A 25,497-nucleotide genomic window follows, 5' to 3' on the forward strand; every position below is an offset into this window, starting at 1 on the left:
TAAGCATTTGGGATCTCTTCCTTTGCCAGTTGTGTGTGGCAGAAGGCTTCAGCTGCAAGCATACAGCGTAGATCTAACTGACTAGCCTACACAGTTGCCTATATCACCCACTGGTCGACAATGACTAATCAAAGCAACTTCAGTGCCCTATTAGTAATTCTGAACCATGGTCTTGGTTGCAACATTGTTCTGGTTCCCGAGGCTAAAATGATTTGTTTGACAAAGTTCTAGACAAGGCAAGCAATTCCAATGCTGATCCAACTGAATTCAGCGAGTCAATTAGACTGGGTTGATTGGGCAGTGAGTCTGTAAATGTCAATATTGCCCTCACTAGGATGGAGCCTATACACAGGATGGGCAGAGAAGAACATTCCAGAACAACCCAGTGAATTCTGTCAATGCACTGGCTGATGCGCAGGGGTAACCAAAACACATTTCTAAAACACCACCATCACCAAAATTGGATCGGGGGAGGGACATTTTTTTTCTTATTTTATTGATACACTGCCACTTCATGCTTTTACAATACAGGGGAGAATTGCAGGTGAGACAATACATGCCCCTGTTTGCAGATGCAGACCGAGGTATTTCAATTGGCGGCCATTTTGGAGATTCAATTCCAGCCTCCTCCATAAAAAAAAAGAAAAGAGAGAGCGCTTATCATCACCATAATTTAACAGCCAGTATAGTGCTGACTCTGAAGGTGTCTGGGATCATGAGGTTGCAATGCTGGGATGATCGTTTCACTGTGCCCCAGTGTCATATTAACATGAACTATTATATTATAGTGAATACAGCTGTTTGTGTTAGATAGGAAGGTAGGCTAACAGATAGTTATGCAAATTGTAATAAAAACGACACAAGCCTCTATGGGGAAGATAGCTAAACTGCACAACTGAATGCATGCAAATGAAAACTAGTTATTGCCTATCCTTTTCCAGTTCCATAATTGCATAGCAATTACATCAACATCCAAATCAGTTTCTAAATCGAATGATCAATTAGGCCCATCTGCATCATCGCACTATTTCGATATTCGCCTACTTCTCCGTACAGCCCCATAATGTACACACTGTTATAGCCTCAAGATTTAGTCATTTATTTCCTGCAGATATTAGGCTAATGTACTGAGATTTTAATTAGGCTAGTAGGCTACATTGATTCCCTTCTAGGTGAAACACTAGTGTGCATTAAGTAGGTTAGTCCATTGATGCGCACTGCTATTTTTTTTTATAAATAATCCAACCAACCAATACAATGACTAATGCCCATCGGCACAATACACACAAAGCTTGTAGGTAAAAAAATAAATAAATCTAGAATCTTACCATGTCCACTCCCTCTGCATACTTAGCTATGCCCCCACAGAATTCAGCCCACTAAAAACCAGTCAGTAATATCACTAGAGAAAACAAAGCAACATTGAACAAAGCAAACCGCTAATAGCACTACCATATAAACCTGACAAATTTTGCATACAAAGGGTTTAAAGGGGGTGCGAGCAAGGAGAAGCAAAGGGGGAAAGAGCAAATGAAAGAACAACAGAGGGGGCTGAGGAAGAAGAGGACTGCCTCTTACTACCTCATGAATATTGCATCAATGTTCTCAAAATGCATCCCCTGCTTAAATTGAGCAAATTCTACATTTTACCGGTTGATGCTTGCTGGTGCATTAAAATGAATAGTGAAAAAGATCCACCTTGTGTAGGTCCATCAATAATGGTTTCCAATTCAGAGCCAATTCTCTCTGCATCCTACCTACCGTGTAAACGCCTTCCTCTCTCCAAATGAGGATTCCATCTTGACACGATAAAACGACCAGGCAGGCGCTCACATTTCCCTTTCGCCTGACACTGGCAGGGAATGTAGCACTGCACTGGATGGATAAGGTTTTCTGCGTGTGTGCGCAACACTGTATGGTGGATACCCCCTAAGCAGATAGCTAGACCAGAAAAACCCTGCAGTCAGCTGCAGAGCGTCAAATGCCCTTCCCTTGACACCACAAAGAAACAGTAGGCAGCCACTTAGTGGCGTTAGCCTACACTTGGCCCAACTAACCCGGCGCTACACAGCACAATACAACCAGGGATTAACCAATGACGATGTCAACACAGACTAAAACAACCACCGACAAACCAACCCCATAGCAACCCTACAGCATCCAGAGAAAGACAGCATCACACAGCCACAATGACATGTCTACTTTGTTTGAGCATAACTGGTAGCTAGGCTAACCAGCAGAATCCTAAGGACCAGCCCACTCTTCTCCTCCACCATCTTAGTACAGCACACACACCAGCAGCACTGATATTTTGGCCATTTGGCCATGAGCAGGTTCTCCTTCACCTAATTTTCCCAATCCTTTACTTGTTTTCCTTTCCTCCTCAAGCACAATGCAGGCCATTTTTTTAACACACAGCCCTTGCAGCGATGATAAAGTGAGAGTAGAGAGGATACATGCAATGAATGCACATCCCCCACACCCTCCGTCCTCTTCCTCCCTCTCCCTGCCTCTCGTTCTCACCAACCAACCATCAAAACAAAAGGCTTAGTGGCTATGCCTCACTATTCACACTAGCAGCTCCCTGCCTGCCCCTAATCCCCATTAACAGACAGAATAAAAAAACGTTTCTCTCCAGGAAGAGGGGGGTCTTTTTTTTTTTTTTATCACAGAAAGGGAAACCTTACCCCATTTCGGTAGCAGTGACATTCTCCATCCCATCTCCGTCAACTGTGTCAGACGTTGAAAGCTCATCCAGCCAGCACCCGGTCACATGATCACCCGGTACAGCCAATCACCTGGCAGCTAGACCAGGGCCAGCCTTGTTTTGCTGTTTCCGTGGTTGGTTCTGCAGTGACTGATGCTGGCTGGCTGGCTTCCAGCTCTGTGGCACAGCTGCTTCTCCTGGCCGACTCAATTAGGGCTCTTTTTGTGAGGGGTGCTGGTGGGAGCCCCAGGCACAGGACAGCAGACCAGGGAGGGAGCGGGGTGACGGGGTGTGATGAGGGGGGTTGGAATGGCAGGTCAGAGAGCCCTGAAGGTCACACCACCGACCGGGGCGGAGGTTAGGAGGGGAGCAGGGGGAACCAATGCACAATGACAGCAGCACAAAACCAACCCCCAGAGAATCAATAATGACAAACACAAATATGGGGCAAACACACACAGGACCAAAATCAAACAATGATTTAACAACCTGCACAATTGGGTTAACCCTCTGTAAGCTAATAGGAGATGGACTATTAGTTTATACATTATCCTGTTAACTTAAAGACAGACAAAGGATCTAATGAACATGAAAACAATCCTATTTAAATAAATTAGCCTAGTGTTCACCAGATTTTTTTGTTGTTGCCTAATGTCCCCTCCCACCCAAAAAAAAAAGTTAAATCAAAAAGGGAGAAACGTATAGAATAGCGAAAAATAACTCATCATTGACACTTTGCTAAACCCAACCCCTGAATTTTGGGCAACCAATCGCAGCGCCCCGTTGGATCGCAACTGTTACTAAACAGGCTCGGGTCTGGCCAGCCTCAGACACGCTCACTTTCCAAATGCAAGGAAGCTAATTAGGCAAGTGGAAAAAACTGAGACATATCAAAAAATGGTTTACATGGCTAAATAATTGATCAGTACACCAGGGGTACTTGCGACTAAATCCTGAAATGCAAAGCCTGTTGGAGAATTTTTCTAATCTGAAATTATACTTTGGCTCCATTGTTTGCTAGCTGGGTTAGCTAGCTCAACTGTCCACAATTGAAATCGATGCCAATGCTACGTCGCTAATATAACTCGTTTTCTCCAAATGTGTGTTATGTGTTAAGTTATTTATTTATATACACAGTTCAAGTCGGAAGTTTACATACACCTTAGCCAAATACATTTAAACTCAGTTTCACAATTCCTGACATTTATTCCTAGTAACAATTCCCTGTTTTAGGTCAGTTAGGATCACCACTTTAGTTTAAGAATAATAGTTGAGAGAATGATTTATTTCAGCTTTTATTTCTTGTTGGGTGAATTTTGGCCCAATCCTCCTGACAGAGCTGGTGCAACAGTCAGGTTTGTAGGCCTTGCTCGCACACGCTTTTTCAGGTCTGCCCACAAATGTTCTATAGGATTGAGGTCAGGGCTTTGTGATGGCCACTCCAATACCTTGATTTTGTTGTCCTTACGCCATTTTGCCACAACTTTGGAATTATGCTTGGGGTCATTGTCCATTTGGAAGACCCATAATTTTCCTTCCACGTGACGCCATCTATTTTGTGAAGTGCACCAGTCCCTCCTGCAGCAAAGCATCTCCCCCACAACATGATGCTGCCACCCCCGTGCTTCACGGTTGGGATGGTGTTCTTCAGCTTGCAAGCATCCCCCTTCTTCCTCCAAACATAGCGATGGTCATTATGGCCAAACAGTTCTATTTTTGTTTCATCCGACCAGAGGACAATCTTTGTCCCCATGTGCAGTTGCAAACAATCGTCTGGCTTTTTTAAATGGAGGTGTTGGAGCAGTGACTTCTTCCTTGCCGAGCGGCCTTTCAGGTTGTCGATATAGGACTCGTTTTACTGTGGATATAGATACTTTACCTTTTTCCTCCAGCATCTTCACAAGGTCCTTTGCAGTTGTTCTAGGATTGATGTGCACTTTTCGCACCAAAGTACATTCATCTCTAGGAGACAGAACGCATCTCCTTCCTGAGCGGTATGACATCTGCATGGTCCCATGGTGTTTATACTTGCGTACTATTGTTTGTACAGATGGACGTGGTACCTTCAGGCATTTGGAAATTGCTACCAAGGATGAACCAGACTTGTGGAGGTCTACAATTTTCTTTCTGAGGTCTTGGCTGATTTCTTTTGATTTTCCCATGATGTCAAGCAAAGGAGGCACTGAGTTTGAAGGTAGGCCTTGAAATACATCCACAGGTACACCTCCAATTGACTCAAATTATGTCAATTAGCCTATCAGAAGCTTCTAAAGCCATGACATTATTTTCTGGAATTTTCCAAGCTGATTAAAGGCACAGTCAACTTAATGTATGTAAACTTCTGACCCATTGGAATTGTGATACGGTGAATTATAAGTGAAATAATCTGCCTGTAAACAATTGTTGGAAAAACTACTTGTGTCATGCACAAAGTAGATGTCCTAACCTAACCTAACCGTCATGCACAAGAAATTTGTGGAGTGGTTGAAAAATGAGTTTTAATGACTCCAACCTAACTGCATGTAAACTTCTGACTTCAAGTGTATGTGTGTGTATATATACAGTGGGGAGAACAAGTATTTGATACACTGCCGATTTTGCAGGTTTTCCTACTTACAAAGCATGTAGAGGTCTGTAATTTTTATCATAGGTACACTTCAACTGTGAGAGACGGAATCTAAAACAAAAATCCAGAAAATCACAATGATTTTTAAGTCATTAATTTGTATGATTTTTAAGTCATTCATTTGTATGATTTTTAAGTCATTAATTTGCATTTTATTGCATGACATAAGTATTTGATCACCTACCAACCAGTAAGAATTCCAGCTCTCACAGACCTGTTAGTTTTTATTTAAGAAGCCCTCCTGTTCTCCACTCATTACCTGTATTAACTGCACCTGTTTGAACTCGTTACCTGTATAAAAGACACCTGTCCACACACTCAATCAAACAGACTCCAACCTCTCCACAATGGCCAAGACCAGAGAGCTGTGTAAGGACATCAGGGCTAAAATTGTAGACCTGCACAAGGCTGGGATGGGCTACATGACAATAGGCAAGCAGCTTGGTGAGAAGGCAACAACTGTTGGCGCAATTATTAGAAAATGGAAGAAGTTCAAGATGACGGTCAATCACCCTCAGTCTGGGGCTCCATGCAAGATCTCACCTCGTGGGGCATCAATGATCATGAGGAAGGTGAGGGATCAGCCCAGAACTACACGGCAGGACCTGGTCAATGACCTGAAGAGAGCTGGGACCACAGTCTCAAAGAAAACCATTAGTAACACACTACGCCGTCATGGATTAAAATCCTGCAGCGCACGCAAGGTCCCCCTGCTCAAGCCAGCGCATGTCCAGGCCCGTCTGAAGTTTGCCAATGACCATCTGGATGATCCAGAGGAGGAATGGGAGAAGGTCATGTGGTCTGATGAGACAAAAATAGAGCTTTTTGGTCTAAACTCCACTCGCCGTGTTTGGAGGAAGAAGAAGAATGAGTACAACCCCAAGAACACCATCCCAACCGTGAAGCATGGAGGTGGAAACATCATTCTTTGGGGATGCTTTTCTGCAAAGGGGACAGGACGACTGCACCATATTGAGGGGAGGATGGATGGGGCCATGTATCACGAGATCCTTATAGCGCCAGAGCACAGTGTCTGCTCCACTTACTCATTGCTCTAGCCTGTCCTGAGGAACCACTGAACACACTGAAGTCTGGGTGGCATCACCAATTACGCTGCACGTTAGTTAACACACTTTAATAACATTTGAAACTTAATTACTGTTCCCAAAACAATGTCCAGTACAGGCTAGAATACTTTACAACGCAAGAAGCTTCCAGCTTTGTCGGCTAACTTTCCTTACTAGCTTACAGTTGAAGCCAACATAAATTCACTACCCCCCTTGTTTGTGATAATATGCAAAGTTCTGATTACAAAGCTTAAGGTCACCAAAAACGTTATTCATTCACTTCATCTCCCCCCCCGCGCCTCACATCTCACCCAGTTAAGATCATCTTTGCTCAAGCCTCGAACTGACTGTGAACGACGTCATGGGTCTTAAAGAGAAAGCGTGCAATTTTAGAAAATAAGAGATTGCTTCTTCCATGCAAATGATGTTGAACAGTAATAATGGAATAAGTCCCAAATGGAAGGGACTTATTCATCTGTAGCCTCGTGAAATCAGCCAAAACAAGCTCAATAACCCAATGCATGCACACACTCTTATTGAATATGCATTCACCTGTATTGTGAATAGGCCTGGGCTACATCTTGATTTACCCAGTTTAATCAATAGAGATTTACCATTAAAATAAATTATAATCATTATGCTATGTAGTTAGATCATTTTTACCAAAGTCAAATTGATTGTACAATGATTGATTCATTAATGCATACATTCAAAAATGTAAAATGTAATGATATTGAACTCAAAAGATCTGTCTGGTTCAAGTGCAATTCTGTACCAAGTGTATGGTTCAAGTGCCATTCGTGATTCCTTGCACTCAAAAGTTGTCTAGTAAGCTAAGATGACTGACAATGCTTGCGATGGAAGTCTCCCAGTTGCTTTGAATGTTTGAAATCATACTGTAAGAACACTTTCATTAAAGCCTCAAAGGATAAAATGATCCGACTTTAAAAACGACTCATTTTTGGCTAGCTAGATAGGTAGCTGTTTAGCTTGCTAGCACATTCACTCATTTGTTTGTAACTTAAGCTAGTTTGCTACCACTTGCATTTGTCAAACTGTCAGAGAAGCAATAATGCCAAATAAATCTAAAAACAACTTGAGGGCAAATAAAAAAAGATTTGGCGGTTAAAACTAGTCACAATGCCAGGAATCAGATTTGTATCAGATTTATTTTTAATGTGGCTTGAAATATCAGATGCAATGTGCTTTTTGGATGTTCAGACTGCAGGAAAAAGATCAGATTCTAATTGGATATGCAGTTTTTTTGTTGATTTGAGTCACTTCAAAATGCCAATGTGAACAAGACTGTTAGTAGCTTTGACGGCATGCTGTCAGTGCATTCAGAGCCATCCAGTGGCTAGCCACACTAAAAATGTAATTATCCTGTGAAGCAATTGTTGACAGTCCACCACAACATACCCGAGAGTCACCTGAATAGCAAGGGATAGTCTGTTTAATTTTATTGTGTATTAAAAACAGTTTGAGATCATTGTAGGGGTCTTCACTAGTTAGAATGGGGAAGGGGGCTCCCCGGGAAAATGTTGTCTGAGGTTGCAACAGTAACCAAGGGGGCGGGGCTTAGGGAAGAGTCAATTAAAGATAAAACCATTTTCATTTGAAGGGTCAATTCTACTCTAGGGAGTCCTCTGTAAGCACTGAAATGGGTTCAGTCATTGTCTTCCGACAGGTGGCATCACGCTCATCCCTCAACCGACAGTGCTGGCAGAATCGTCACACTATCTGAACAAGGTTCAGTAGGCCTTTATTAAAAATACCAGAATTTACACCATAACACTTTTTTCTAAATGTGAACAAATGACAACTGAGTAGATAAATACGTTTTCAATAAACACTTCACATAGTCCCATACCCAAAGATTTAGGGTGAGTGAGAGTGAATGTCTTAACTGACTGCTTAGAAGGTAGTCGCTAGCCTGGAATTCAAAACCAATTTCCCTATGAGATCTAACTTACATAACAATAGTAGCCCGATGCTCCACTTAATAGATCCCCATCATGTGAGTGGAGGAGCACAGAGAGAACACTGGACGTCCCAGCCTTCACAGCAGGAACTGGTTTCAGGAGTCCAAGTTTGTCAGGAGGAGCTCATATTACAACCAAGCAGAAAATAGTAATAGTAGTCTACTACACCAAAGGACATGAGCTATTTTAGTGTGGTATATTAAATGCTTCCTTCCTGAAAGTCAGCTGAGATTCTTCCCTGTCTCCTCCATCTTAGATTCACAGTACCATTCTAGAAGAGATTTCTTAACAATCTCAATTAAAACAGCCAAGAAATGAAAACATCTGAATGAGCTTCTTGTTAGTGTTAAATCACAGCTACTCCGCAATGCTCACTCTGCTGTTCGTTCTACCTCCCTCTCACTCCTCTATCAATCTGAATAGATGCCCTGTATCACCAGAAAGAGAAAAGAGAAAGAAGGGAAGAGGAAAAGGAAAAAGTGTTTCTGAATGCAGGTTTTTTTCATGCAAATGAAGAATGTTTGTGAAAGAGCCAGGGAAAGCCAAACGTTGGCAGCCAGAGAACCCTTGTTGGCTGGCCTGGTCCCCCCCCTCTCACTGGTGGTGTTGTTGCCTTTACTAAAAATGTTCACACATCCATTCGCCCAAGTGTGTGGGAAAAATGTTCATTGACAATGTTCAATTCCAGACAACAAGCTAAAGATATCTCAGAGACAAAACCCTGATAGTCCTCCCACCCAGTCAACTCAATTGTGGGGGTACCAAAGTGCATAAGTCATTTCTATAAATTATTCTATTCGTCAAGATACAAGCCTATGGCTTGCCAATGCTACCACTTTCATTTCACATCACTGGTGGGAGTTTCAAACACGTCATGATAATATAAAGTAGTCATCTATAAAAAATGTAAGAACTTAATGCAATAAACATTATCCCCTGAATAGCTTGTGTCTGTGTTCACCAAAATAAGCCAGACAGGAGGAGGTGTGGCTGTTGAGGTGACCACCGAGGTTACCAAATGGCGCAGAGATGTGCAACTCATTGGGCCCTCCAGACATTCTACATTTGTTCTTTTCCACTACCAACACACCTGATTCAACTAGTCAATATGAATCAGGTGTGCCTGTGGTCGAATTGAACAAATATGTGGAAAAGGCCAGCAGGGATTTTTCGAAGAAACAGTGGGCTACACAACGCAAGAAGTGCTTGATGTTGAACAGCGAGCGAGGCAACCGAGCAGAAAAACACTTAAAATATATTGACCCTCGAAGTGCAATGCCCTCGATGTACTAACCCCAAGATGTTTACAACCACAATGGTCAGCTGCCAAATTTGAGCAATCAAATACTTCTGTATTAAAATCTTCCTCCATCATTCCTTCCTTTGTTTACATAATCTATTAATTTTCCTACTATGCCACTGTAGCATGGTTTCCGTTAGAAAAATGTGGCACAGGACATTTGACCGGCAGCAATTTTATTTACCGGACATTTAAGAAATTTACCAGACCCATATGCTTTGGTTGTGTAACCGGATTAGGGCGTACACCCACTGTTTTCAGAATGACAGAAATCACAATTCATCTTAAGAGAACATGCAACGGCACGAGTCATTCTTACCGAATTCCGATGAGTAATTTGAAGATGTTAGAATACATATGCGGGGCGTCAATAAGGCTAGGGGCAGCTAAGCTTTCCCTAAAGTAAATTAAATTGCCAAAATGATAGCTTACTCCTGTCTACAAAGAAATAAAAATCATTCAAAATAGGCTACTACACCAGAAAGCATGCTTTGGCCACAGAGGATAATGAATAAAATGTTTGCAGTGGATTGTTTTTAATTGCGTAACTGAGTCGGAAGGGCCCGCGGCAAATACTAAATAGATGATTGTTGAGTTGCGACTGTCAGCGAAATTTATAGAGACCGAGCCAGGAATATCACAATATTGAAAAATACAAATCTTGGAAAAACAGTTCGGAAAACAAATGGATATTGCTGTAAAGAGAAGACAATGAAGACTCCAATTTGTCTTTAAGTTAACAACATTTAACATAATTCAGCAAAAAGTACCAGCAGAGAAAAATCAGCCATATCCCCACTGAGTGTGCATATTCACCATCTTTATCATTGGGTCAGTGCCACGTTTGTTTTTGGACAATAATTTCCTCCTCCAGGTTAGATGGACGTCATCTTGTACTTGCCTCCCCCCTTTTCGTAGGTCTACTATACAGATCTGGCGTGGTTTTTATTGAATTACTTTTTAGCGTAAGCAGAGTAATCTCTGTTGTTTTAAAAAAAGATTCTGCAAATGTCTCCAGTCACATGAAGTGTAGTGGAATTGCATGAAGTGTTTATAAAAAAATTAAAAAAACTCTGCAAAGAAAGAAGTAATGCAGGCTGATATAGCCTACTCTAAGCCACTACGCGCTGCACTGAAGTATTTTTTGCGAACAGTGATTGAGTTTCGACCGATTAATCGGAATGGCCGATTAATTGGGGCCGATTTCAAGTTTTCATAACAATCGGAAATCAGTATTTTTTTACACCTTTATTTAACTAGGCAAGTCAGTTAAGAACATATTCTTATTTTCAATGACGGCCTAGGAACGGTGGGTTAACTGCCTTGCTCAGGGGCAGAACGACAGATTTTTACCTTGTCATATCAGGGATTCAATCTTGCAACCTTACGGTTAACTAGTCCAGCGCTCTAACCACCTGCCTCTCATTGCACTCCACGAGGAGCCTGCCTGTTACGCGAATGCAGTAAGAAGCCAAGGTAAGTTACTAGCTAGCATTAAACTTATCTTATAAAAAACAATAAATCACTAGTTAACTACACATGGTTGATGATATTACTAGTTTATCTAGCGTGTCCTGCGTTGCATATAATCGATGCGGTGCGCATTCGCGAAAAAGGTACCTAACCATAAACATCAATGCCTTTCTTAAAATCAATACACAAGTATATATTTTTAAACCTGCATATTTAGTTAATATTGCCTGCTAACAAGAATTTCTTTGTGTCACTTCTCTTGCGTTCTGTGCAGCAGAGTCAGGGTATATGCAGCAGTTTGGGCCGCCTGGCTCGTTGCGAACTGTGTGAAGACTATTTCTTCCTAACAAAGACAGCCAACTTCACCAAACGGGGGATGATTTAACATAAGCACATTTGCGGAAAAAAAGCACAATCGTTGCACGACTGTACCTAACCATAAACATCAATGCCTTTCTTAAAGTCAATACACAGTAATTATGACATAACATTGAAGGTTGTGCAATGTAACAGGAATATTTAGACTTATGGATGCCACCCGTTAGATAAAATACGCAACGGTTCCGTATTTCACTGAAAGAATAAATGTTGTTTCCGAGATGAGTTTCCGGATTCTACCATATTAATGACCTATGGCTTGTATTTCTGTGTGTTATTATGTTATAATTAAGTCTATGATTTGATAGAGCAGTCTGACTGAGCGATGGTAGGCACCAGCAGGCTCGTAAGCATTCATTCAAAGAGCACTTTCGTGCGATTTGCCAGCAACTCTGCTGTTTATGACTTCAAGCCTATCAACTCCCGAGATTAGGCTGGTGTAACCGATGTGAAATGGCTAGCTAGTTAGCGGGGTGCGCGCTAATAGCGTTTCAAACGTCACTCGCTCTGAGACTTGGAGTAGTTGTTCCCCTTGCTCTGCATGGGTAACGCTGCTTCGAGGGTGGCTGTTGTCGATGTGTTCCTCGTTCGAGCCCAGGTAGGAGCGAGGAGAGGGACGGAAGCTATACTGTTACACTGGCAATACTAAAGTGCCTATAAGAACATCCAATAGTCAAAGGTATATGAAATACAAATCATATAGAGAGAAATAGTCCTATAATTCCTATATTAACTACAACCTAAAACTTCTTACCTGGGAATATTGAAGACTCATGTTAAAAGGAAGCACCACCTTTCATATGTTCTCATGTTCTGAGCAAGGAACTTAAACGTTAGCTTTCTTACATGGCACTTTTACTTTCTTCTCCAACACTTTGTTTTTGCATTATTTAAACATGTTTCATTATTTATTTGAGTCTAAATTGATTTAATTTATGTATTATATTAAGTTAAAATAAGTGTTCATTCAGTATTGTTGTAATTGTCATTATTACAAATAAACCCAAAAATATTTTTATTTATTAATAAAAAAATATATATTAATGTTTATTTTTTTAAATAATATTTTTTATTTTATTTATTATTATTTTTTAAATCGGCCGATTAAATCGGTATCGGCTTTTTTGGCCCTACAATAAATCGGTATCGGCGTTGAAAAATCATAATCGGCCGACCTCAGTTATATTATTAGCGTAAATTACGACTATCCAATCATCACATTCTGAATAGTAGGCCATCGTAAATAAGTCTGCAAATGCAAGGATACATGGAATGCTTAATTATAAAGGTGAATTTGTATGGTGAAAATTACCTTCCCCAAACCTGAAACCCACGCGGCACCTTTGTTAGAATAACTCCCAATATTTACTTACCTCAAGCAACAATACTGTGATCAGGGGCATGCAACTATACACAGTTGAAGTCGGAAGTGTACATACACTTCGGTTGGAGTCATTAAAACTTGTTTTTCAAACACTCCACAAATTTCTTGTTAAACAATTTAAAGGCAATGCTACCAAATACTAATTGAGTGTATGTAAACCTCTGACCCACTGGGAATGTGATGAAAGAAATAAAAGCTGAAATAAATCATTCTCTCAACTATTATTCTGACATTTCGCATTCTTAAAATAAAGTGGTGATCCTAACTGACCTAAAACAGGGAATTTTTACTAGGATTAAATGTCAGGAATTGTGAAAAACTGAGTTTAAATGTATTTGGCTAAGGTGTATGTAAACCTCCAACTTCAACTGTATATATTTATTCGGCAGAAAGTAGCTTCATTTTCATCAGAAGTGCAACGCTATTTGGCTAGCAGCCACACAAGTAAATGAACTTACAATAAAAAAGCAAGGTATTTTTTGCAAAAACTATGCATGCCTAATGTTTATCATCAAAAGAATGTAGCCAGCTACATTTCCTAATCTAATGTTTTGCTTTAACTTAATCTTGTATTTTACGAGAGAAAATTTGCTACACAGTCAAAACACGGTCAGCTGAATTCTCATCTGAGGGGAGAAGTGCAACTGAAGCCAAAAATGAGTCTTGATGTGGAGTAGAAATTACAATAAGCATTTTAGATCTGCATTTACAAAACAGTAAGATTTTTTTATGCCTTTTAATACAAATTTTTACGTGAAAAAAAAACAACCCCTGGCATTGCGCACAAATTTTGGTTCCATAATGCAATTAGCGGGTAAACACCATTGTGAGCCGTTTATGTGAGAGTAAAATATCAGTCAGAAATGTATAAAGAGGGGAGATCTAAATATGCAACAAGCATTGGTTGCTAATACGACTAGAATTGTGCCTTTGGCAACTAGACAATGAAAGTTGATTTGAAAACCAACAGAACATGAGAGAAAAAGGCTTCTGGTTTCAATGGCATATGGAAGTCTTTATAAAATAATTGTCTGCAGGTTTGGTTAGATTTTGGCTAGGCTACTTTGAAGCAAGTTAAGACATGCCTTAATATGCAATAAAACGTTCAGGTTTCAAACAATTAAGCATTGGTTTTTAAAATGCATACTGCCTCCGACTCATTACAAAGTAGTGTATGACGCCTAGTTGCCTATGCACTTGAATGGCGAATGGGAAGCGCGCTACTGGTAGGGATGTCAAATGTTCACTCTGCTGCATAGATCCTATGGACGCTCTAGTCTAGAGCACCTGGTTAAATTGTGCTTAGGAACATTTTTTACATCTCTAAATGGTTAAACTAATGACAAATGTGATTATTGAAAAATTGTGAGTTTGCTTAATTTACTATCATCTTAAATTAAGATGAATTATTTTTGCCATATCTAATTAACAGATAATCTGTCAGGCAGAGAAAGCGTACAGCTCTCAAACAGCTGGTTGTTGCGTGGAGCAGCTTACAGAAGACCAAATCACCGGTAGGAGTAGGAAAGATGTTCCAAATTATGACGTCTACCAGTAAATGCTAAGGCAAGAATAGGTATGCAAACCAGATATCTGAAAAGTTCCAAGTCTTGGTTGAATATTTGGAATGCGCAATTCAGTTATGGTCCTAGAAAAGTCATTGAAGTCAAGGTAGCCGATTTATAAGTTCTACGGCTCTAATATAAATATTCTGCCATTTCAATTCTGATCTGCTTGAGAGATGTAGGTGCTTTAGTTTGTTTCCCGCAGTTGAAATGTTGTTGCGGTAAAACCCGTGTGAGGTTATATTATGAGCAAAACAATATTGAAATGTTGTCTTCAACTTGGTTTTCAATACAAAGCGCTGCATAACAAAGGACACCCGGCTTTTGGTCGCTTTCTTGCTTTAATGTTACAATAACATCTTAAAATGGCGAGACTGACTTGCTACCACAGACAGGACTTCATGAGTGTGTTTGTGTCTGGAGCATGTCTGGAGAATGGAGCATATTTAGTCAGGCAATGCACACATTGACATTTTAGAATGTAAAAATGTGAATGCCATTGGGTAGGCCTATTAAAAAGAGCATTATTCTTAGTGTTGATGCAGATTTTTTTGCATACATTTTGGGGGAGTTCTCTTCTCTATAGTCTATTAAAATTGAGTGCTTGAAAAATTATTTGAAAGTCCTTGAATTTGACTTGACAATGTCTGTATCAACCCTGTATAGGCTACTTGTTCATTGTGCAAATGTTATTGAAATTATGCACGCATTATTCGCTTTCCTGTCAGAGCTTGATCCAGGCCAGTATGTTTGTTTTTCTCCCCTCCATTCGGGCCAGTAGCTTTCAGTTGGCACTGGCCCGGTGTGCCACTGGTAAATTTACCTGAACGTCGAGCCCTGTGGGCCTGTATGCCTACCATTTTGTGTAGCCATTAGCGATGTTAATGACAGCCTGTCTTCAAGTAGACGGAAAGGAAATTAAAAAGGTAACGACAAAGTAGTTTATGCCTACCTTGCAGAATAATGATTATTTGCATCAATCCAGTGGCCATTTGTTTAGAAAAATCCATCACGTACACTACAGAAACACTGCTCACCAAACTGGCTGGCGTGCATCTGAATTAAACAGTTTCTTTTCTGTTACAGTAAATCTATCCAAATTAGGTTTGGGCAGTATACCAAGGATTTAGAAGTAGCCACAGGATGGTTTTTCCAATACCATTGAAACTACAGTATTTCTGAAATTTTGTAGCTATTTAAGTAAATACCTGCAGTCAACTTGTGCAATGTGTTAGGAGATAAAGCAGATTGCTGTCACATTATGTTACATTATGAAGCTTAAGTAGTTCCCCTGAACAGTTGAGCCAGTCGCGTGTTTGTAAATAGCACAACAAGAGAAAGCAGGTCCAGCTGTGTATTGACTGGGTTCTCGGTTTATATTGAAAGTCAGTGTTTTTTTGCTTCAATAGAGTGACCAGGGACATGCAACTATAGTTATCCTTCACAGAAAATACATTTGAGTATCACATTTGGCCGAAAATAGCTTATGTTATATCAGATAACAGAAGCTCAACGCTATTTGGCTAGCAGCCAGAGTAAATTAACTTACAATGAAAAGGGTATTTTTTGCAAAAGTGATGCATGGCCATCATATTTCTAATGTTTAGGCCTATCATAGAAAGAATGTAGCCAGCTACATTTGCTAATGTTTTGCTTAAAGTTTCTTGCATTTTACTGGAGAAAAATAGGCTGGCTACACTGAGAAAAGTGCAAGCGAAAAGTAGCTACACAACAGTCAGAGCGCTGTCTGCTGACAGAATGCCCATTTGTGAATTCTCAGAGTTTAAAAGCGCAACCAAAGCACAAAATGTGTTTGATGCCGAGCAGAAATTACAACAAGAAGCATTTTATATCTTCATTTTCAAAACACAGCAAGCTTTTTATTTTTTCCCCCCCAGAACTCCGCGTTAACACGGTTTAACACTGCTATCTAAGTAAGTAAGTGGCTGAATGAATAAGGCATCATATTGTGTTCAATTTCTAACATGTTTGTTAAGTCAAAGCCCTTTGGATGAGTTATTTGTACAGCTGCCACTGACTTGATTTCCTTGTGTTTTTTTTGGGGGGGGGGTTGCCTCTCAGCTCATATGATCCTCCCCCATCTTCTCTGAGCAAAGCAGGCAGGCCCGTTGCCCTAGCGACTTCAGACTCCACACATACACGGTGTGTAGACATGCTGCTGGAGAGCCAGCAATGCTCTTCCTTCAGACAGGCATGTCAAAACTTCATTTGCACAATGCCTCTCGTTCATTTCCGCTTGTAAAATGTCCAAACTCACCAAAAATGACATGACATTCGGTAGCTCCTACCTACACTGAACAAAAATATAAACTCAACATGCAGCAACTTTAAAGATGCAGTTTATAAGGAAATAATTTAAATATAGCACTAATCTATTGATTTCACAACATAGGTTTAAAAAAAAAAAAAAAAAGTAGGGCGTGGAGCAGAAAACCAGTCAGTATCTGGTGTGACCACAACTTGCCTCATGCACCATGACACATTTCCTTCGCATATAGTTGTTCACGCTGTTGATTGTGGCCTGTGGAATGTTGTCCCACTCCTCAATGGCTGTGCGAAGTTGGTGGATATTGTCTGGAACACACCGTCGTAAACGATTCACCCAGAGCATCCCATGAATGGCACGACAGTAGGCCTCAGGATTGTCACGGTATCTCTGTGCATTCAAATTGCCATCGACAAAATGCAATTGTGTTCATTATCTGTAGCTTATGCCTGATCATACCATAACTCCACCGCGGGGTACTCTATTCCCAACATTGACATCAGTAAACCGCTTGCCCACACATTACAAGTGGTCTGCGGTTGTGAGGCCGGTTGGACGTACTGTCAAATTCTCTAAATTGCGTTGGAGGCGGCTTACAGTAGAGAAATTAACATTGCATTTTTTGACAACAGCTCTGGTGGACATTCCTGCAGTGAGCATACCAATTGCACGCTCCCTCAACTTGAGACCTGTGGCATGGCACATTTTAGAGTGGCCTGTGAAATGATCATGCTGTTTAATCAGCTTCTTGATCTTGGCAAAGGATAAAAACTAACAGGGATGCAAACAAATTTCTGCTCAAAATTTGAGCTAAATAAACTTTGTGCATATGGAACATTTCTAGAATCTTTTATTTCAACTCATGAAACATGGGACCAACACTTTACATGTTGTTTATATTTTAATTCAGTGTATACATGTATAACTTTATGAGCTGGATTGCCTGTCTCTGCAATTCATTTATTTTCGCCATGGAAATTTGCTATGCCGTATGCTAATTTCTGGGGGGGGGGGGGGTTGGTGCACCCTTGTGTACTAAGCCAGTCATACAGTAAATCCCGGGGTGCGAGGAGGACAGTATGACAATGTGAAAATCTGAATACCGCCCAACCCTAATCCAAATCAATGTAAGAACACAATGGCATGCCAATTTAAAAGAATGCTAGTCATTATTAGCCTGGTTTAGTATGAAATGCAGGCACATTATGGGACACAGGCCAGGTTAACATCAATTATTATTTTTAAATATATACAAAAATTGGTGCGACCAAGTGTGCTGGTGCCACCAACTGGAACGTGTCAAAAGTTAGTGTAGAACCCTGGAAACACTTGAATCAAATGCAACAATTCAAAATGTAGCTAGCGGTCTTCTACAAATTGTCCTCTAACCAGTAACATACACATTATTCCTAGATTCCATGTGGTTTTTGAGTGGTGTTCATTTTAAAACAGGACGTGCAACCGTTTTTGTGACCACTGTATGAAAATGCAACATTCCTAAATGTATCAGATTTTTCTGCAGGTTGTCCTCTAACTAGTGATGTAAAAATATCTCCACTTTCCATGTGGTGTTTGAATAGTGGTAGTTTCATAACGGTTATCTGTGCGGTTGTCATTCTGCTGCACAAAAATGTACAAATATCAACATGTAGTGTTTACCCAGCTTTAAATTCAATATTGACGCAATTCACATGTGACAAACACTTGCACAATATGGCCGAGCCTAGCCGAACCACAGACTGAATGGCAAACACTTCCAGCTGATCACCTAAACGGGTTTCCCTGCCTACTGGATACAAAGTAGAAAGCCAGACAAAGTTTGTGGAACGTAAAGTAAGCGTGGCAAATTGCAACATAACATTGTGGCAAGTTCTTCCAACAAAGACAAACTTTGTAACAGACTCGTGACACTCAATTGGAAACGTTCAAATAATTTACTGCACTGAAAGCTGCTCGGTTATTTAAAAATCTATTTAATGTGCTTCAAAGTGTGGGCAGCTTGCCAAAAAAAGGTTCAGTCCTCTTCTTTTGCTGCATTCCTGACAACTAGCAGTAGCCTGGGCTAAATGTAGGCTACTGTACATCAGAAGCTAGCACGCAAACTAAACTGAGAACTTTTATGCCAGCTCCTTTTCATAGCCATGCTCAAAATAGTTTACATGAGTTCGCGTCCTACTCCGTAGGTTCTACGGAGGTTCTTGTTGCGTTGCCAGATTAATGTGCAGTTTTGTTCCAGTCAAAACAACAAGCTGCCTCCTAACTAATGAGTCATGTTAGCAGATTGTTCACCAACTAATGAACTAAAATAGCTAGCTCGCGAGCTAACATTTAGCTTAGGTAAATTATCTTACCTGTATCAACATTCGCTCCTCTCTGCACCAATACGTTTATAGAGACGCACTCCAGGGTGAAAAGTCCCCTATCGAAACCGCGAAACTAACTTTAAACGAGGGTCCATTATAAACGTTGCTACAGACTCTTAAGTAAACTTTTTCTTTTGTGTCTTCCTCCGCTTTTTTTTCTTCGTACGCTTGCTTCCTTCGTTATGCCATGTTGTCTGTACTGTCAGCATGCGCGCATGCTTGATGATGACGCGCAAAGGGTACCCGCCCTCCGGCCGTGAGAAAGAAAACAACATCTGAGATTGATTTTGTTTACAGATAAGCAGTGTTTACATTTTTCTTGTCTATCTGATATCTGTGTGGTCAGAAAGAAAATGTGAAGCCTAGGCCTACCAGTTTACTTGATTTAAATATGGCGCTAGGCCTACTGACCCACTTTCAGCGAAAGTCATTGAAAGCATGTAGGTCTGCCTAATACATTTTACTGGCAAGTGGCAACAATGACCTTTTATTCAATTGTGTATTCTGCATGTCAAGGACTTCTGTGTTGTTATAGTATGAATACAGTAGGCCAATTCATATTAGGCTATAACAACTACACAGAGAAGTACTTGACATGCATTAGTCCATCTTTGACACATATTACACATCTACACCCTTATCTGAAAAATAAGAAAAGCTTAATCCCTGCATGTTTGTGCATTCCGCTCTGATCATACAGTATATTGAAATGGAATCATGAATGGATGAGAAGGATAACTTATTAACAATAAGCCCAGTGAATAGAACGACTAAATTACAATTAAGTAATAGCCTACTCTAACATATTTTGCAAGGCCAATGCATATTTCTTGACATTGCAAAACTGCAATAAACAACTTTTGCTTGCTATCTCTCTTTATTAGGGAGGCATTGGCAAAGACCAACCACCAGAGGTCAGGATAAATCAAGGTAGCACTTGCTCTAAAAAATGTGTAGTTTAGGCCTATGGCAAGGCTACTGAAAAACTCCAAATAAAGTTGCAATATTATCTCACTGCAATTTACTGTAGCCTACAGTGGTGGCTTGACATTTTAAATTATATATAGCCTGACAATGGCCACACACAAACACACACAGAGAGAGAGAGAGAGAGAGAGAGAGAGAGAGAATGGCGCCGGAGGGGATGGCTGCTTTACGGGCTCCTAACCAATTGTGATATTGTGTTTTTCACATTGTTTGTAACTTATTTTGTACATAATGTTGATGCTACTGTCTCTTATGACTGAAAAGAGCTTCTGGTTATCAGAACAGCGATTACTCACCTCAAAGAAGAAGTCTTCCGCGAAGGATATAATGTTTGCATGAAGAAAATAAGGAAATACAGGGGGCGAAGATCAGGGTGCCTTGTGAGATTCTTTCGGCAACTGGGTTACCCGCCTCTACCATCCGTTCTATTGGCCAATGTGCAATCACTGGAGAATAAACTGGATGAGCTCCATTTGAGACTATCCTACCAACGGACATTAAAAACTCTAATATCTTATGTTTCACCAAGTTGTGGCTGAACGACGCTGCGGATCATATACAGTTGGCTGGGTTTTCCATGCATCAGCAGGACAGAACAGCTACGTCCGGTAAGACGAGAGGTCATTGCCCTGCTGGAAGGTAAACCTTCGTCCCGGTCTCAAATCTCTGGAAGACTGAAACAGGTTTCCCTCAAGTACAATGGCTTGCGAAAGTATTCACCCCTCTTGGAATTCTTCCTATTTTGTTGCCTTACAACCTGGAATTAAAATAGATTTGGGGGGGGATGGTATCATTTGATTTACACAACATGCCTACCACTTTGAAGATGCAAAATATTTTTTATTGTGAAACAAACAAGAAATAAGACAAAAACCCAGAAAACTTGAGCGTGCATAACTATTCGCTCAACTTTTCCAGCAACTTTTCCAGCAATTACAGCTGAAAGTCTCTTGGGGTATGTCTCTATAAGCTTGGCAAATCTAGCCACTGGGATTTTTGCCCATTCTTCAAGGCAAAACTGCTCCAGCTCCTTCAAGTTAGATGGGTTCCGCTGGTGTACAGCAATCTTTAAGTCATACCACAGATTCTCAATTGGATTGAGGTCTGGGCTTTGACTAGGCCATTCCAAGACATTTAAATGTCTCCCCTTAAACCACTCGAGTGGTGCTTTAGCAGTATGCTTAGTGTTATTGTCCTGCTGGAAGGCGAACCTCCGTCCCAGTCTCAAACCTCTGGAAGACTGAAACAGGTTTCCCTCAAGAATTTCCCTGTGTTTAGCACCATCCATCATTCCTTCAATTCTGACCAGTTTCGCAGTCACTGCCGAGGAAAAACATCGCCACAGCATGACGCTGCCACCTTCATGCTTCACTGTGGGGATGGTATTCTCGGGGTGATGAGAGGTGTTGGGTTTGCACCAGACATAGCTTTTTCCTTGATGGCCAAAAAGCTCAATTTTAGTCTCATCTGACCAGAGTACCTTCTTTCATATGTTTGAAAAGTCTCCCAAATGCCTTTTGGCAAACACCAAACATGTTTGCTTATTTTTTTCTTTAAACAATGGATTTTTTTCTGGCCTCTCTTATGTAAAGCCCAGCTCTGTGGAGTGTACGGCTTAAAGTGGTCCTATGGACAGATACTCCAATCTCCACTGCAGAGATTTGCAGCTCCTTCAGGGTTCTCTTTGGTCTCTTTGTTGCCTCTCTGATTAATCCCCTCCTTGCCTGGTACGTGGGTTTTGGTGTGTGGCCCCCCCCTTGGCAGGTTTGTTGTGGTGCCATATTCTTTCCATTTTTTAATAATGGATTTAATGGTGCTCCGTGGGATGTTCAAAGTTTCAGATATTTTTTTATAACCCAACCCTGATCTGTACTTCTCCACAACTTTGTCCCTGACTTGTTTGGAGAGCTCCTTGGTCTTCATGGTGCCACTTGCTTGGTGGTGCCCCTTCCTTAATGGTGTTGCAGACTCTGGGGCCTTTCAGAACATGTGTATATATACTGAGATCATGTGACAGATCATGTGACACTTAGATTGCACAGAGGTGGACTTTATTTAACTAATTAGGTGACTTCTGAAGGTAATTGGTTGCACCAGATATTATATAGGCGCTTCATAGCAAAGGGGGTGAATGTTTTGAAACAAGTTATTTTTTAAATTTCACTTCACCAATTTGGACTATTTTGTGTATGTCCATTACATGAATTCCAATAAAAGTCCATTTAAATTACAGTTTGTAATGAAACAAAATAGGAAAAGCGCCAAGGGGGATGAATACTTTTGCAAGGCACTGTATGTCTATTTGTGAATAACAGCTGGTGCGCAATGTCTAATACTAAGTTAGTCTCTAGGTATTGCTCGCATGAGGTAGAGAACCTCATGATAAACTGTAGACCATACCAAGACTTTTCATCTGTGTTTTTTGTTGCCGTCTATTTACCACCACAGACCGACGCTGGCACTAAGACCGCACTCAATGAGCTGTATAAGCCCTTAAGCAAACAAGAAAATGCTCATCCAGAAGCGGCGCTCCTAGTGGCCCGGAGACTTTAATGCAGGCAACTTAAATCCCCTTTACCTAATTTCTACCAGTGTGTCACATGTGAAGCCAGAGGGAAAAGAACTCTAGCCCACCTTTACTCCACATACAGAGATGCGTACAAAGCTCTCCCTCACCCTCCATTAGGAAAATCTGACCATAATTCTATCCTCCTGATTCCTGCTTACAAGCAAAACTAAAGCAGGAAATACCAGTGACTCGCTCAATATGGAAGTGGTCAGATGACACGAATGCTATGCTACAGGACTGGTTTGCTAGCACAGACTGGAATATGTTCTGCGATTCATCCAATGGCATTGAGGAGTATACCCCCTCAGTCACCGGCTTAATCAATAAGTGCATCGACGACGTCGTCCCCACAGTGACCGTATGTACATATCCCAACCAGAAGCCATGGATTACAGGCAACATCCGCACTTGAAGGCTGCCGCTTTCAAGGAGCGGGACACTAATCTGGACACTTATAAGAAATACCGCTATGTCCTCAGAAGAACCATCAAACAGGCAAAGCGTCAATACAGGACTAACAATGAATCCTACTACACTGGCTCTGACGGTCGTCGGATGTGGCAGGGCTTGCAAACTATTGCGGACTACAAAGGGAAACCCAGCCGCGAGCTGCCCAGTGACGCGAGCCTACCAGATGGGCTAAATGCATTTTATGCTCGCTTCGAGGCAAGCAACACTGAAGCATGCATGAGAGCACCAGCTGTTCCAGACAACTGTGTGATCACGCTCTCCGTAGCCTATGTGAGCAAGACCTTTTTAACAGGTCAACATTCACAAGGCCGTGGGGCCAGACAGATTACCAGGACGTGTACTCAGAGCATGCGCACACCAACTGGCAAGTTACTTCACTGACATTTTCAACCTCTCCCTGACCGAGTCTGTATACCTCCATGTTTCAAGCAGACCACCATAGTCCCTGTAACCAGGAAGTCGAAGGTAACCTGCCTAAATTACTACCGGACAGTAGCACTCACTTTGGTAGCCATGAGGTGCTTTGAAAGACTGGTCATGGCTCACATCAACACCATCTTCCCGGAAACCCTAGACCCACTCCAATTCGCTTACCGCCCCAACAGATCCACAGATGAATGCAATCTCAATCGCACTCCACATTGCCCTTTCCCATCAGGACAAAAGGAACACCTATGTGAGAATGCTGTTCATTGACTACAGCTCAGCATTCAACACCATAGTGCTCACAAAGCTCATCACTAAGCTAAGGACCCTGGGACTAAACACCTCCCTCTGCAACTGGATCCTGGACTTCCTGACGGGCCACCCCCAGGTGATAAGAGTAGGCTACAACACAACTGCCACACTTATCCTCAACACGGGGGCACCACAGGGGTGTGTGTTTAGTCTCTTCCTGCACTCCATGTTCACCCACGACTCAAACACCATAATTAAGTTTACTGACGACACAACAGTGGTAGGCCTGATGACCGACAGCGATGAGACAGCCTATAGGGAGGAGGTCAGAGACCTGGCAGAGTGGTGCCAGGACAACAACCTCCCTCAACGTGAGTGAGACAAAAGAGATGATTGTGGACTACAGGAAAAGGAGGGCCGAACACGCCCCCATTCACATCGACGGGGCTGTAGTGGAGCGGGTTGAGAGTTTCAAGTTCCTTGGTGTATACATCACCAACAAACTATCATGGTCCAAACACACCAAGAAAGTTGTGAAGAGGGCATGACAACAACACCTTTTCCCCCTCAGGAGACTGAAAAGATTTGCCATGGGTCCCCAGATCCTCAAAAAGTTCCTGCCATCCAGGACCTATATACTAGGCGGTGTCAGAGAAAGACCCTGCACATTGACTCTGTACCGGTAACCCCTGAAAATAACCTAATTATCGTTATTTTTTGTGTTACTTCATTTATTTATTATACTTTAGTTTATTTTGTATTTATTTTCTTAACTCTATTTTCTTACAACGGCATTGTTGGTTAAGGGCTTGTAAATAAGCATTTCACGGTAAGGTTTAAACCTATTGTATTTGGCGCATGTGACAAATAACATTTGATTTGATATACAGAGACAGAGACAGAGAGACCAGTTTGCAAATCTCCAACAGGTGGCATGATTGTATCATCTATGAATGTATATTGTCGGTATGGCTTCAATTGGTGGAAAGTCCAGAAGGGCGGAGTCATTTTGTGTCGGGAAGCTTTGTCGTGAGAGATGGGCACCGCTCCTTAGCAACGGGCTGTCTGCAATGCTGAAGAGTGGCGAGATTTTGCCTCATTTCTCTAAACCGACGGGACAGGTGCAGGCTAAGCCTCTGTCTTAACTTTTAGTAAGATTGCCAGATATAAGACAAATAAAAATTAAAGACTTGGAGATCAAAAAGCGGATCACACTGAAAGGAATTCCTATTTTTCTTGCATATCTATGAATATTGGAGCTGGAGGGCACTGAAGAGCGCATAACTCGTGTTTATTGAACACAATAAAAGGAAGGAACCTTGCGGTCCGGGAGTTATCCAGTTTTTCATGAAAATGAAATAACTATAAACTACGGTTTATAAAGAAATAGGCGTCACATACTGTACCCAAAGCTCAACATTTAATGGAGGCTGATTTGTTGAAAGAACAAGCTGCAAGCCAAAACAAAAGGTTTCGCAATTATTTTGGATAGAGCACAAAGGTGTGTAGCCTATTGGGAACCTTATAAAACTACAATGTATTTTTATTCGAAGCATTTTTACAGTATTGTGACAAGTTTATTGGCCTAAAGGCTGCTTTAATCCTTATTTTGAAAGGTTCGTTTCAATGCAATGTATTCTGATAATTCTATCATTTTAAT

General features: G+C 41.2%; 2 protein-coding genes across 7 annotated transcripts in view; one reads left to right on the forward strand and one right to left on the reverse strand.

The window, feature by feature from the left end:
- Positions 1 to 19,331, reverse strand: part of LOC139543659 (adenomatous polyposis coli protein-like) — a 55,898-nt gene extending 36,567 nt beyond the window's left edge. Inside the window, exon 1 of one of the 4 annotated variants that reach the window (XM_071349957.1) lies at positions 19,121 to 19,331. The gene's annotated coding sequence lies outside the window, so the exon portion shown is untranslated. Of the gene's footprint in view, positions 1 to 1,328; positions 1,687 to 1,761; positions 2,489 to 2,687; positions 2,814 to 19,120 lie in introns of those variants that run through there. The other 3 variants (XM_071349956.1, XM_071349958.1, XM_071349959.1) reach the window with 3 other exon arrangements.
- Positions 18,494 to 25,497, forward strand: part of LOC139543660 (band 4.1-like protein 4) — a 90,135-nt gene continuing 83,131 nt past the window's right edge. For 2 of the 3 annotated variants that reach the window (XM_071349961.1, XM_071349963.1), the window contains exon 1: positions 24,871 to 25,338. The gene's annotated coding sequence lies outside the window, so the exon portion shown is untranslated. Of the gene's footprint in view, positions 18,603 to 24,870; positions 25,339 to 25,497 lie in introns of those variants that run through there. The other variant, XM_071349962.1, reaches the window with a different exon arrangement.

This window comes from Salvelinus alpinus, chromosome 18, assembly GCF_045679555.1.
Source record: "Salvelinus alpinus chromosome 18, SLU_Salpinus.1, whole genome shotgun sequence".
Classification (NCBI taxonomy): Eukaryota; Metazoa; Chordata; class Actinopteri; order Salmoniformes; family Salmonidae; genus Salvelinus; species Salvelinus alpinus.